The following is a 12,164-nucleotide window of genomic DNA, read 5'->3' as shown; positions in this document are numbered from 1 at the left end:
ATAAATAACCACATCCCTTTGCAAAGTGTTTTGAACCCCCCTACATGAAACACACTGTTTAGGCTTCCTGAAATATAATTTTCACAAGATAATCCCTGCGTGTAATTCCATAGTCTAAAAAATTGAAAACCTGAAAAAACACTGTTCCCTCCTAGGATTTTTCTTGGGTTTTTTTGCAGGCTAGTCCTGTATTTTGTCACCTGCCAAGATGAAGATCATCCCTGGGATTTTCAGATGTGAAAAGATTAGCATTATAGAAACTAGCCAATGGAAGGAACATTCATGAGCCATCCCCTGTAGTCATTAAACTAGCTTGCTGAATACATCAATTTACTAAACATGCAAATGCAAATGTTTAAAAATAAATCAAGCCACATCATTTCTGTTCTACCACATTAAATTCAAGACTATTTAATTAAAACAGATATTCAGTTTCAATGTGCCTGGTACAGAATGTGCTAAAGTACAATGAGAGCCACTTGCAGAAGGAAGTGTTGAAGGAACAGATATGTTAAGATTACATGTGCACTACACCAAACAAAATATATACAGAAATACAGCAGAGCTCTTTCAGATAAGTATCTGCTCAAAAAAGCTCCAAATGGAAAGATACAAGGAAAAAAACACAGCAAAAACTAACCTATAACCAGGAATCCAACTGACGCAATGCCTGGGTTTGCAGACCACCTGAAACAACAGCTCTAAACTGTGTGATTGCTCCTGGCCATCTCAATGTAGCATTAAGTCAGATGCCCAATGAAAATCACTTAAAATGTTAACATTGTTGCTAAAGCATGTAAAAAGGAAAGGAATGAGAGGAAAATTTACATGATCTACTCTGAGTCTATGTCTACACTACAGCTTTTGTCAGCATAATTTATGTTGCTCCAGGGTGTGAATCACTCACCCCCCTGAGCAACATAAGCGATACTGACATAAGTGCCAGTGTGATGGGTTGTACCACTGAGCCCACCTACTCCACCATTCTGGGCTCCCTTACAGTGGCCTGCTGAGCCAGGCCCTCAAGCCTCCTCCAGCACACACAGGTAGAGACACACCCAGCTGCAGAAAGACACAGACATTGAAATCACCACTGCATGGGAAGGCTTCAGCTAAGGACTTGCCCCCTCTGGAGTGTAAAACTGTACAACATAAGCTCGTTGAACTCGCTCCCTCCCTCAACGTGGAGGAAGATATGCACAGCTTTTTGCCGGCCCCCCCTTTATGAATTCCACAAACTGGTTTTATAGAAAACAAAAACAAGTTTATTAGTGATAAAAGATAGATTTTAAGTGAATGTAAGGGATAGCAAAACTGGTCAAAGCACATTACCGAGCAAATGAAACAAACATGCAAGCTAAGCTTAATATACTAAAGAAACCGGTTACAAGTAGTAATTTCTCACCCTAAATGTTGCAGAGGTTCTTGAAGGCAAGCTGCTCTTGTTTGCAGTTTAAGACTCCAGGTATTTCTTTCACAGGCCAGACACCTTCCCAGTCTGGGCTCAGCTCTTCTCTCCTGCTCAGTCTTTGTTTCCTAGATGTTTCCAGTAGTCATCCTGGGCAGGGATTCAGTGAAGAACGACCCCTCATTTTGTCACTCCCCTGCCTTAAATAAGTTTTACATATGGCAGGAATCCTTTGTTTTCCAGGGTGGTTCCTCCCCCTTTCAGTGGAAAAATACTTGTATTCTATCATGGAGTCCAATACTAGGTGGCATGATCACATGACCCTGAAGTGTCAAAGCAGCCCTGAGTCAAAGGCTGTCTGTAGCATCCCAGGAAGGTGGAGATTTGCATCTTCAAAGACCTATTGTTCTCCCTAATGGTCTATTGACTTGTTTCCAGGTAGCCAGCCAGATTGATTGCATTTTGTCTGGTGAGCATTCCCCAGGTGCAAACACTTTTGTAGTACAGATGTATAGTCAATATTCCTAACTTTAGATATATGCATACAAATAGGATAATCATATTCAGCAGATCATAACCTTTTCAATGATCTCCCATGCCTTATCTTGCATAAAACCCATCTTAGTTATGCCGTACTCATATCATAACAATATCTCTATGAAAAGCTTCTCCTTCCAACATAGCTTCTGCCGTTCATGGGGGCTGAAGTAGTTAAACTGATGGGAGAGCTTTCTCCCGTCGGATTAGAGTAGGTACCTTGGAAAGCTTACAATGCAGCTGCACTGCTGTAAACTCGCTAGTGTAGCTATGCCCTGAATAACATCTTATTATGGCATCAGGAGTGGGTGACACTGCTTACATTTTTACCCCAATCAAGGGTGAACCAAGTCCAAGGAGCTTAGTAGGTGTCAAGGAATTTATAACAACAAAGAATAGGGCTCATCATTTCCTGAATAACCTCCTTCAGATGATCCAGAGTGAAGAGATGGCTGTGGCTGCCAATAAACACAGGTACCGAACATTCAACAATGCAAACCTCTTGTGCTCGCTCCAACTCTCTACAACAGAGAAGTCCCAGTTCTGAGTCAGAAATTGCAATGCCTTACTAATGCCAACAACCCTTATTCATGTGAGTAGTTGTATTATACATTTCAGTGGAGCTATTCCTGGGAAGATGTGATTTACTTCACATGAGTGAAACTTTTCAGGACCTGGCCCTTAATGTGGCAGAATAAAGACTCCAGCTATTCAAATCTGAATGTGAGATTTAGGCATCTCGGGGTGAGGGGGAAGGGAGGGGAAGACGACAGGTACTATACTAGAGAAAATAAAGTACACCTCAGATCCTCCATATCTTTTGGCACAGAACAATCTCAAACCAAGATCTATTGACACAGTGCAGCCAAGAGGACATGAGCACCATCATTGCCAGGAGGCGCTGGAGATGGATTGGCCATGTGCTTTCGATGGAAACTGATTCCATCACCAGAATAGGAATAAGAGGGACAGCTGAAGATAAGGGAAAACGAGGCCACCCGAAAACAACATGGCGAAGAGCTGAGGAAGCCGAGCTGAAAAACCTGGGGCACAGCTGGGGAAACCATTGAAAGACCTGCCAGAAACAGACAGGAGTGGAGGAGTTTCATCACTGTCCCAAATCCCAGAGGCATAATGAGAACATGATGATGACGATGATGACTACTTCTTGTTGTTTTTTTAAAAACACCCCACAATTCATCACCCTTTCCCCTTGTGCTTTTCTTTTCCTCTCCAATTCACAGGAGGGAGACACCTCTAGAGCAGCCTAAAATCCAACACTAAACACACACTGCAGGCTTTACGCAATTATTGATTTTGCTATTCAAGTAGAAAAAGAGTAGTTACCATAGCAACTCTAATACCACATGGTGTGTACAATATCACTGGATCTAAAATACCAAACCCCCCCTTTTTTTTTTAAAGGCATAGACATTCATTCTCAAACTGCTGGCCCATGAAGAGGATTTTACTTTAGCTTTGCATGGGTGTAGGTGACCAGACAAGACACAAGACGTGGGAGAGTCAGGATCCTTGTTTGTGGCTGCTTCGAAATACGTCGCTTTCCTGATATTACTTTTCCGTATAAGGAAATGTTATAGTTGCCTCAGAAATGTGGTGCTGCAGTCAGCATAATAGCCAGTGGAAAGGGGAGAACAGTCCACAAGATGCTATCCCTGGCTCACACTGTGAGAATCCCTGATATAGAGGTTCCATGCTTTACCCTCTATGGGATCCACGCCAAACTACACATGCATCATTCCCAAAAATGGCTGAGAAAGGGGGCTCTCCATTGTTCTCAGTTTTACTGTCTTGCTGAGGTTCCTCTCATTGTGACTGAAGAACTTAGACTTTTAAACTATTTGTCCACTGCAGGGTACACTTGAATGAGAGTCACCAGAATTCTGCAAAGGAGAAGACCCTGGTTCACCAAAACTTTGCTTATATATACACAACAAGTTAAAACTGGTACAAGTGAGAGATGAATCAGGCTCAGTGTTCATTGTATTTCTCCCTGACATTTTGTAAGCTTTATAAAAATGAGGGTGTAAACAAACCATAACATATGGATTTTTCTAAAAAATGACATCACATTATAAAAATAACCCCTCCTTCTCGCCCCCCCCCCCCAAAATGAACTACTCTGGATGTTCATTGTACTTAAATTGTACCTTAACAGCATGGGCCAAATCCTCAGTGTAAATCAGTGTAGCTCCTCTTACCTCAGTCAATCTTTGCTGGCTACACCATCTGAGGATCTGGCCCCATCTCAGAGAATGCCAGGAAAAGGAAATTGCTTACAAAAATGTGAGATGGTACATCAGCATTTTGAGACATGTAGGGGACCTCTCAGTAAAATCAAAGGCATTTCACATTCTGGTTTGCATACTGAAGCATTCCACAGTCCATGTCATAGCAGACAAGCCAGCATGTGATATGGCTTTATCTTCACTCAGAGGCCTGCCACATGGCAAAATATGCTGCAGGCCGGACTGAAAAATGTTGTAATACATACTGATAAGCAGTATCACTGAGCTACAGTCTATGCAGTTCATGACTAACTGTCACACATGGCCAATAGGAGAAAATGTTAGTGAAGTTTATTATATTTTCCATACTCAAACAACACTAAACCAGTCTGGCTGAAATGTACACTTTTTTTAAAAATCAATATTTGAGCAGAGAATAGAGATGGAAAATTGCACTCCAAAAAGGTATCCATTTAACAAAAATAAAAACTGAAAAATTGTTGGAGAGATGTGGCGTTAGAAATGGAAGTTGCAATTCAACCTTATAGCTAGCTTGCTCTGCCTGTAGTCACAATAATATTAGATAGAAAAAGAAGGCAAGTGCGTGCACGCCCACACACACACACACACACACACACACACACACTACGAACTAGATTCTTCTGACTGAACCCAACTCCACTTGTAGAGTCATACAGGCTACCTGCATGTCTTGCTCCGCTAAGGGGTGTGGAGCTCTGAGCTAGCAAGATCTCTACAAAGTGGGTTGGGCTAGCCAGAGCAATTAGGGTCAGGCCAGCCGGGTAACACGTTTATTCAGTGCAACTACTCTGTGAGAGCTTTCACTCGGAAGGCACTTACGGAGTCCTGGCTGGACGTTAAAGTTGCCCTATCTGTCCAGGTTGAATCCCCTCTAATGGAGCCATAGATTTGTTACACCTTCTGGCACAGTTGTTGCTCATTTGGGCAATTCTGGCTCTGTGTTTGGAGACATGAGCAAGGAGATCAGAGTCTACAGAAGAAGTTGGCTTTAATGATGCCTTTGGAGATGGAGAGGGAAAACGCAACAGGCAAGAGAACAACTCCTTTTCTAAGTATGAGGAGTGGCATGAAAGAAGACATGAGGGCAAGCATAGGGAAAGGAAATGAAGGGGCATCCTGAGACAGGGTTGGATGAAATGAAAGCAGAGAATTAGGCTGGGGCCAAGTTATATTGTGCCTTGAACTGGAGGAGCTGGATGTGTTAAAAAGCAGAAAAGCAATGAAGGAATTTGAGGAGAGGAGTGAAATGCTTGCAGCAGCAGAAGTGGGTGTAGATACTTTTTGAATAGATTGAAATGAGACGAGGAAAGCAGCAAGGAGGCCAAAGAGGTTATCGCAGCCAAGATGAGAGACTGCCAAGATGTGGACAAGGATTTTATAGCAGTGATGATGGGGAGGAAAGGGTAGGTTTTGGTGACATTAAAGAATAAGATACAATGGCATTTAGTAAGATCCTAGTTATGGAGGTGGAGGAGTAAAAAATGACAGCAAGCATTGTAACCCTAGGTGACTGGGAGGATAATGAAGTGACAGACAAGGGGCGGAATGGAGAGGGATTATAAGGTAAAATGCAAAGCTCAAATGTTACCATCCATCCAAGAAGCCAAAGGAGTTACAACAGGAATAGGTTTAGTCCACTAGGTTTGAAATAGTGAGAGTCTGTCTAGGAGAGGATAGCAGAGTGAGCTGGAGATGCAAGGAAAGACATGGGAGAAGTCAGGTGTATAGAGAGAATCATCACAGAGGTGGTAACTGAAACATAACATAGCAATATAGATAGTAGGGCAATCGATTCTCTAGAAGTACTTAAGATGGACAGATATTATGGATGAATAGACTGTTCAATATTTCCTATATGCTCATGTTGATAAGCTGTTTGAAGCCTGAAGTTTCAGAGATCCATCATATAATGCTGTTAGTATGCAAATGTTATGTTCAGGAAATAAATGGTTACGAAGCCTATGTTAATGGAGACATGCAGATGAGAGAGAAAAAAAATACATGAAGAGAGATGGACAGAGATACAAATTAAAAAGTTTAACATATTTAGTAGACACACACTGATCTGCCAAGATACAGCTGAAAGATATAGGTCTCTATTTCTAATAGCGATTGCTGTTTTCTAATAAAGTTCAAAATTGAAATATATGCTCCAAGGGAATTTTTTTCCTACAAAGATATACTTCCCCAATAATTTTATGCTCATTTTCCGCCCTCAGGCTGTTGAACAAATATACAGGTGCCTCTTCATAATTCACTTGGTTGGCAAAGTTGAAAATTTCTGGCAGCTGGTAAATATTTTCTGTAGAATAGTATCCTCCTTTCTGGGGTTTTTCAATCAGGTTTTTTTAGCTGGTTGGTTTTCGGGGATGGGGGGGTTGTTTCCAGGGGTGTGTGTGGTTGTCTTATTTTATTTTGTTGCAAAAAGTAGGACAATGGGGAATGTTTTTTAGGACAATGGGGAAACTTGTTAGCTGCCTAATATGTGCAGTTACAATTTGTTTACAAATTTAAACTATTCTCTTACGCTATTTTGGCTTTGCTGCACTGTTTGGGCCCAATTCTACAAATCCTTACTCATGCAAACAGTGCTTATTCACACAATTAGTCTCATCGACTTCATTGGCACTAGTAATGTAAGGAAAGGTTTTTGGAATTGTGCCCCACATACAGGAAACCAGTGGCTGCTATAAGACACGACTTGTGTCTCAGATTGTAAGCTCTGGTCACCATTTAAGCAGAGGTGGAGAAAACTGGTTTGAAATCCATACCTTTGATTTCTGTTCATGAACATATGCTCCTCCTAAGCGGTACTAGCATGATTCAAAATAAAACATCAATGACAGTCTATTTTTTTTTAATAGCACACTCTATTTATCCGATATCAATTGCCTACAGCAACGAAAATTTCAGGTTATTACCAGTACTTTCCGCTTCCCATCCCGCAAACGACTTCTCAATTTCCATTGATTTCAATGGGAGCTGAAGGTTGCACAGCACTCACAGGATCAGGCCCCAGAATGGTATCAAGAGAGAAATAGTTTTCTGTCTCCTCCTCAAATTGAGATGCTTTGATATGAATAATCAAACTTTCAGCATCAGCTTCTGGATCTACACAGAGAAACAAGTAGCAGCTGAAAAATTCTTTAGGAATAAATATGAGCAGCAAGGAGCTCAGTGCAAAAGGCTACTTTATTATCTCAATCAGAACCAAACCTGCTGTTGGCTAGTATCATGGAAACAGAGCTGTGTCGGATAGATATCTATTTACTAGACCGCTGTCATAAAACTGATGCAGGTGACTGTGTAGGGAGAATATAAACCTTCTGTCTGGCAATCTGATCATTGTATTGTTTATGGCAGGAAAGCTGTAGCAAAGAATTTTTATTTTTGACTTCACTGATAAATAAAGGCCAGGTGCAATAAAAACTGTGGGCATACCATACAAAAGGTCATATCAGCTATGGAAAATCTTTTTGTTCAGAGTGCCCAAGGCCTTAGTCAGGCTTCCAAAGTGCAGAATCCAGACAGAATCCAGATTATTCATTTACCTATTCACACTCCAGAATAACCTCCCCCTGGATGTGGAGGGAGAGGAGAGTAACTAGAGTCTTCTAGTCTTTGTTGTAAAAATGGAAGACAACGAAGGAAGAATCATGTCCTGTCTATAACGTACCAACCTATAAATTAGTCACTACAGGCCAAGTCTCTTTAGGATATGTGCACCACAACCTTTTAATTGGACTAATTTATGAGCGTTTTTCATGGTCCAGTGTATCAATTAGTCATAAGTTAAAGCAGTGGTGCTCAAAGTTTTGTACTGGTGACCCCTTTCCACAGCAAGCCGCTGAGTGTGACCCCCCCTTATAAATTAAAACCAGTTTTTTATATATTTAACACCATTATAAATATTGGAAGCAAGGCGCCGTTTGGGGTGGAGGCTGACAGCTCGTGACTCCCCATGCAATAACCCCGTGACCCCCTGAGGGGTCCTGACCCCCAGTTTGAGAACCCCTGAGTTAAAGGGTTTGTTCTTTTCGAGTCAGGAAAAACTCAGCTCCCACATCTCGGCTTTGGGCTCCAGGCACAAATGGCAGGAAAGGAAATGTTTTCTCTCTACTTGTTAGCGCATAATATTCCTTTCACATGTCACTGAAGCAGACTTCACCCAATTCCTCAGCCTGCTGGCAAAATAGTAACCTGTGGGCCTCTTGTAGTAATTCAGAGAGTTAGAATAAGGATGTGGGGTGCAAAGAGTTAAAATGCAAAACTCCAAGCTATTGTAGACCTACTGTGGATCACTCCAGTGTAAAAGAGATCAGAATTTAGCCCCAACTACCTACCCTTGGGATGCTACATGGTAATGGGATACAGAGCCTTTCATCCTGACTGATACCAGTCAATCCCAGGCACAGGCACAAAATTTCCAAAGTGCCGGGGATGCTCAACCCCGGGCACTGTCCCAGGCCCCATCCCTGCTCCTCCTCTTCCTGCCCCCGCTCCACCCCCTGCCCCGAGTGCACCATGTCCTTGCTCCTCCCACCTCCCTCCCAGCCTCTTGTACGCCATGAAACTGCTGTTCGTAGCAGGTGGGAGGCATGGGGACAGAGGGAGGGAAGGGGGGGCACTGATCTACGGGGCCTGCTGGTGAGCGGGAGGCACTGGGTGGGTGCGGGAGGGAGCTGATAAGAGGGCTGCTGGTGGCCCGTGGGTGCTTCAGCCCCAGAGCACCCATGGAGTCAGCGTCTATGATCCCAGGTCTAACAGTAAAATCATGGTTGTTAACAGCATATGTTAAAAAGACCGCTGCCAAGTAATTTAGGGCCCCAGATCTAGGCTCTGTTTAGAAAAAACAGCTAAAAATATTCATCCATAGTCGATAAAGATCAAACACAACCATGATTGTTTCCCTTTTAACTCCTTTTTTGCCCTATGTTTCATACTAGTGGGCAGCAGTGTCCCACCCACATTTTCAGACCATAGGGGCACATACCTCTGACATGGAGGACAGAAATACACCTTCACATAAAGCCATTAGCCTTTTTTTCCCCCAATGATCTGGGAGAAGATAAAAAATCATTGTTGATAAAATTAGCAGACATGAAAAAAAAGTGGTGATCATTAGGAATGGTCAGTTCTACAGAGTGATCTCTGGTACAGGTGAGTGTGACACTGCACCCCGTATTTACCATGGCGATAGGATTATGATATGTTTTGTACAAATTTATGCCTTGTGAGGTGTCATTTTAAAAGTCTTAATCTGTTGAACATTAATATCCTGTTAAGTTGTACGTGCTATCATTGTATATGAACTTAAGAAGTTTTGCTATGTATGATTTAGTTGGGGATTCAACCTGCTTTGAGCAGGGGGTTGGACTAGATGACCTCCTGAGGTCCCTTCCAACCCTGATATTCTATGATTCTGTGTGCCACTGAAACATGTTGTGAGATTGGGAACACCCACAAGCAGCCCTTCAGGTACAACAATAAGAAGGCCAAACTACATTAATGGCCTTAAGGAAAATACAAACACTCACAAGGATTATCCCAGGAACTATGTACAATGGAAACCTCTCAGAGATAGCACATACCTAACAGAGACTGTTTGACTCATGTCACAGCAAAAGATCTTTCCAGCAAGTTGGAAGAAGATCTAAAAGAGGGAAGAGACATCATCGCTTGGCCTCACTCCCCCTACAACAACACAACACCTGGAAACACCTTAGGAACAAAGACTGAACTGGGAAAGGGAGGTCCCAGGAAGGAAAGAAGTAAGCCTGCCTTTCTATGGAAGCTTAGTGGACTGTTTGTACTATCTAACAGGGTGAGACACTGCTTGATTCAAATCCTGTCCAGTTCAGAAAACTTAGATTGTGATTTTATTTATTTCTTAGGTAATCTTCTTTGATCTGTACGCTATTACTTATAATCACTTAAAAATCTATCTTTCTGTAGTTATTAAATCTGTTTAATATTTTTACCTAAAACAGTGTGTTGTTTCAAGTGCTAAAGGGAAATCTGCTCAGGAGCAAGGGCTGATGCACTGTCCTCTTCACATTCAGGGAGAGGTGGACAGGGTAATCAATTCATACTGGTCAGGCTTTTGACCAGGGTAAGACAGTATGGCTCTGGGGTCCTAGGCTGTGGATCTGGGGAGAAGCTTTCATGTAACTGCAGCTGAGTGTGTCCCTTCCTGTGTGAGTGCAGGACGAGGAGCAGTCCGCAGCTTGTCACAGCAGCACAGTGTGAGAAGGAGCCTAGGCTGGTGAGACAGAGGGCTCATTGGCACCCTAGTTCCAGGTTGCACCACAGGGAGGCCTGTCACAGTGGGATCATTTGAACACTCTTTTTAATACAGCCAAATGCTAGATTATACATCTTGGAATAAAGGATGCAGGTCATACTTATGTAGGCATGGCAGAATTCAAACTTCTTAAAATAGAATTTCAATTGATAATATGAATGTTTACTTATAAGCATTTTTCAATATTCATTGATTTAAATTTTCTGAGTTGTGCAAAATTATGGTGTTTAAGCTATTTTATTTTTATCTATTTATATTTTCCAGTTGGAGAAATTATGGGGGGGGTGTCGGACAAGAGGGGAGGTCACATAATTATTTAATAACAGTAGACATTGAAATCCAAAAAGCTAAAGCTTCAAATTACTAACACACAAATTGTCAACATCACACTCAAAATATACAAAGTAAATATCCTTAAACCAAACACGTGAAGAGGGCTTTTAATTATGTTCAAAGAGGGCAGGTGACAAAAAGGCTACAAGCTGATTAAAAAAACCGGAAACCCTAACAGAGGGCTAGTCTGGATTTGGAGGGAGGGTGGAATGGTACATTCCAATAGAGTCATAGGAGCAACAAGATGGAAATCAGTGGAGGAATTTGCTCAATATCTCAGATGTCTATACGCAAATGCAAGGAGTATGGGGAATAAACAGGAAGAACTGGAAGTATTTGTACATAAGCTAAATTATGACTTAACTGGCATCATAGAGACTTGGTGGGATAAATCTCATAACTGGAATGTTGGTATAGAGGGGTATAGCTTGTTCAGAAAGGACAGGCAGGGGAAAAGGGGAGATCTTGCATTATACATCAAGTATATATGCTCTTGATCTGAGGTCTAGAAGGAGGTGAGACAAAGACCAGTTGAAAGTCTGTGGGTGAAGAAAAAAGGAGGGAAAACAGGGGTGATGTCATGGTAGGGATCTAATATAGACCACTAAGTCAGAAGGAGGTGGTGAATGTGGCATTTTTAGAACCTACAGAAATATCCAAAAACATAAGACCTAATAGTAATTGGGGACTTTAAGTACCCAGATATTTATTTGAAAAATAATATGGCAAAACACAAAGTGTCCAATAAGTTCTTTGAATGTACTGGGGACAATTTTTTTGTTTTTGTTTCAGAAAGTGGAAGAAGAAATGAAAGGGGACAGCCATTTTAGGCTTGATTCCAACAGGGAGAAATTGGTTGCAAATCTGAAGGCTTAAGGTCATTTGGGTAAAAGGAATCATGAAATGATAGATTTAATTATTCTAAGAAAAGGAAGGAATGAGAGCAGCAGAATAAGGACAATGGATTTCAAAAGAGCAGACTTCAACAAGCTCAGAGAACTAGTAGATGAGGTTCCATAGGAAGAAAATCTAAGGGATAAAGGAGAATAGAGGAGTTCAGAACTGTCAGTTTCTCTTAATATTAAGAGTGCAACAGCAAACTACCCTGTTGCAAAGCAAAGATTAAAAGAATGGTAAGAGGATAATATGCTCCATCAGGAGCTCTTTAACGCCCTGAAAATCAAAAAGAAATGCTATAAAAAGTGGAAACATGGATAAATTGCTCAGGAGTACAGAAGAATAGCACAATTACGTAGGGACAAAATCAGAATGGTTAAAGCACAAACACGAG

This window comes from Eretmochelys imbricata, chromosome 2, assembly GCF_965152235.1.
Source record: "Eretmochelys imbricata isolate rEreImb1 chromosome 2, rEreImb1.hap1, whole genome shotgun sequence".
NCBI classification, from domain to species: Eukaryota; Metazoa; Chordata; order Testudines; family Cheloniidae; genus Eretmochelys; species Eretmochelys imbricata.
Note: the sequence above shows the minus strand (reverse complement) of the source record.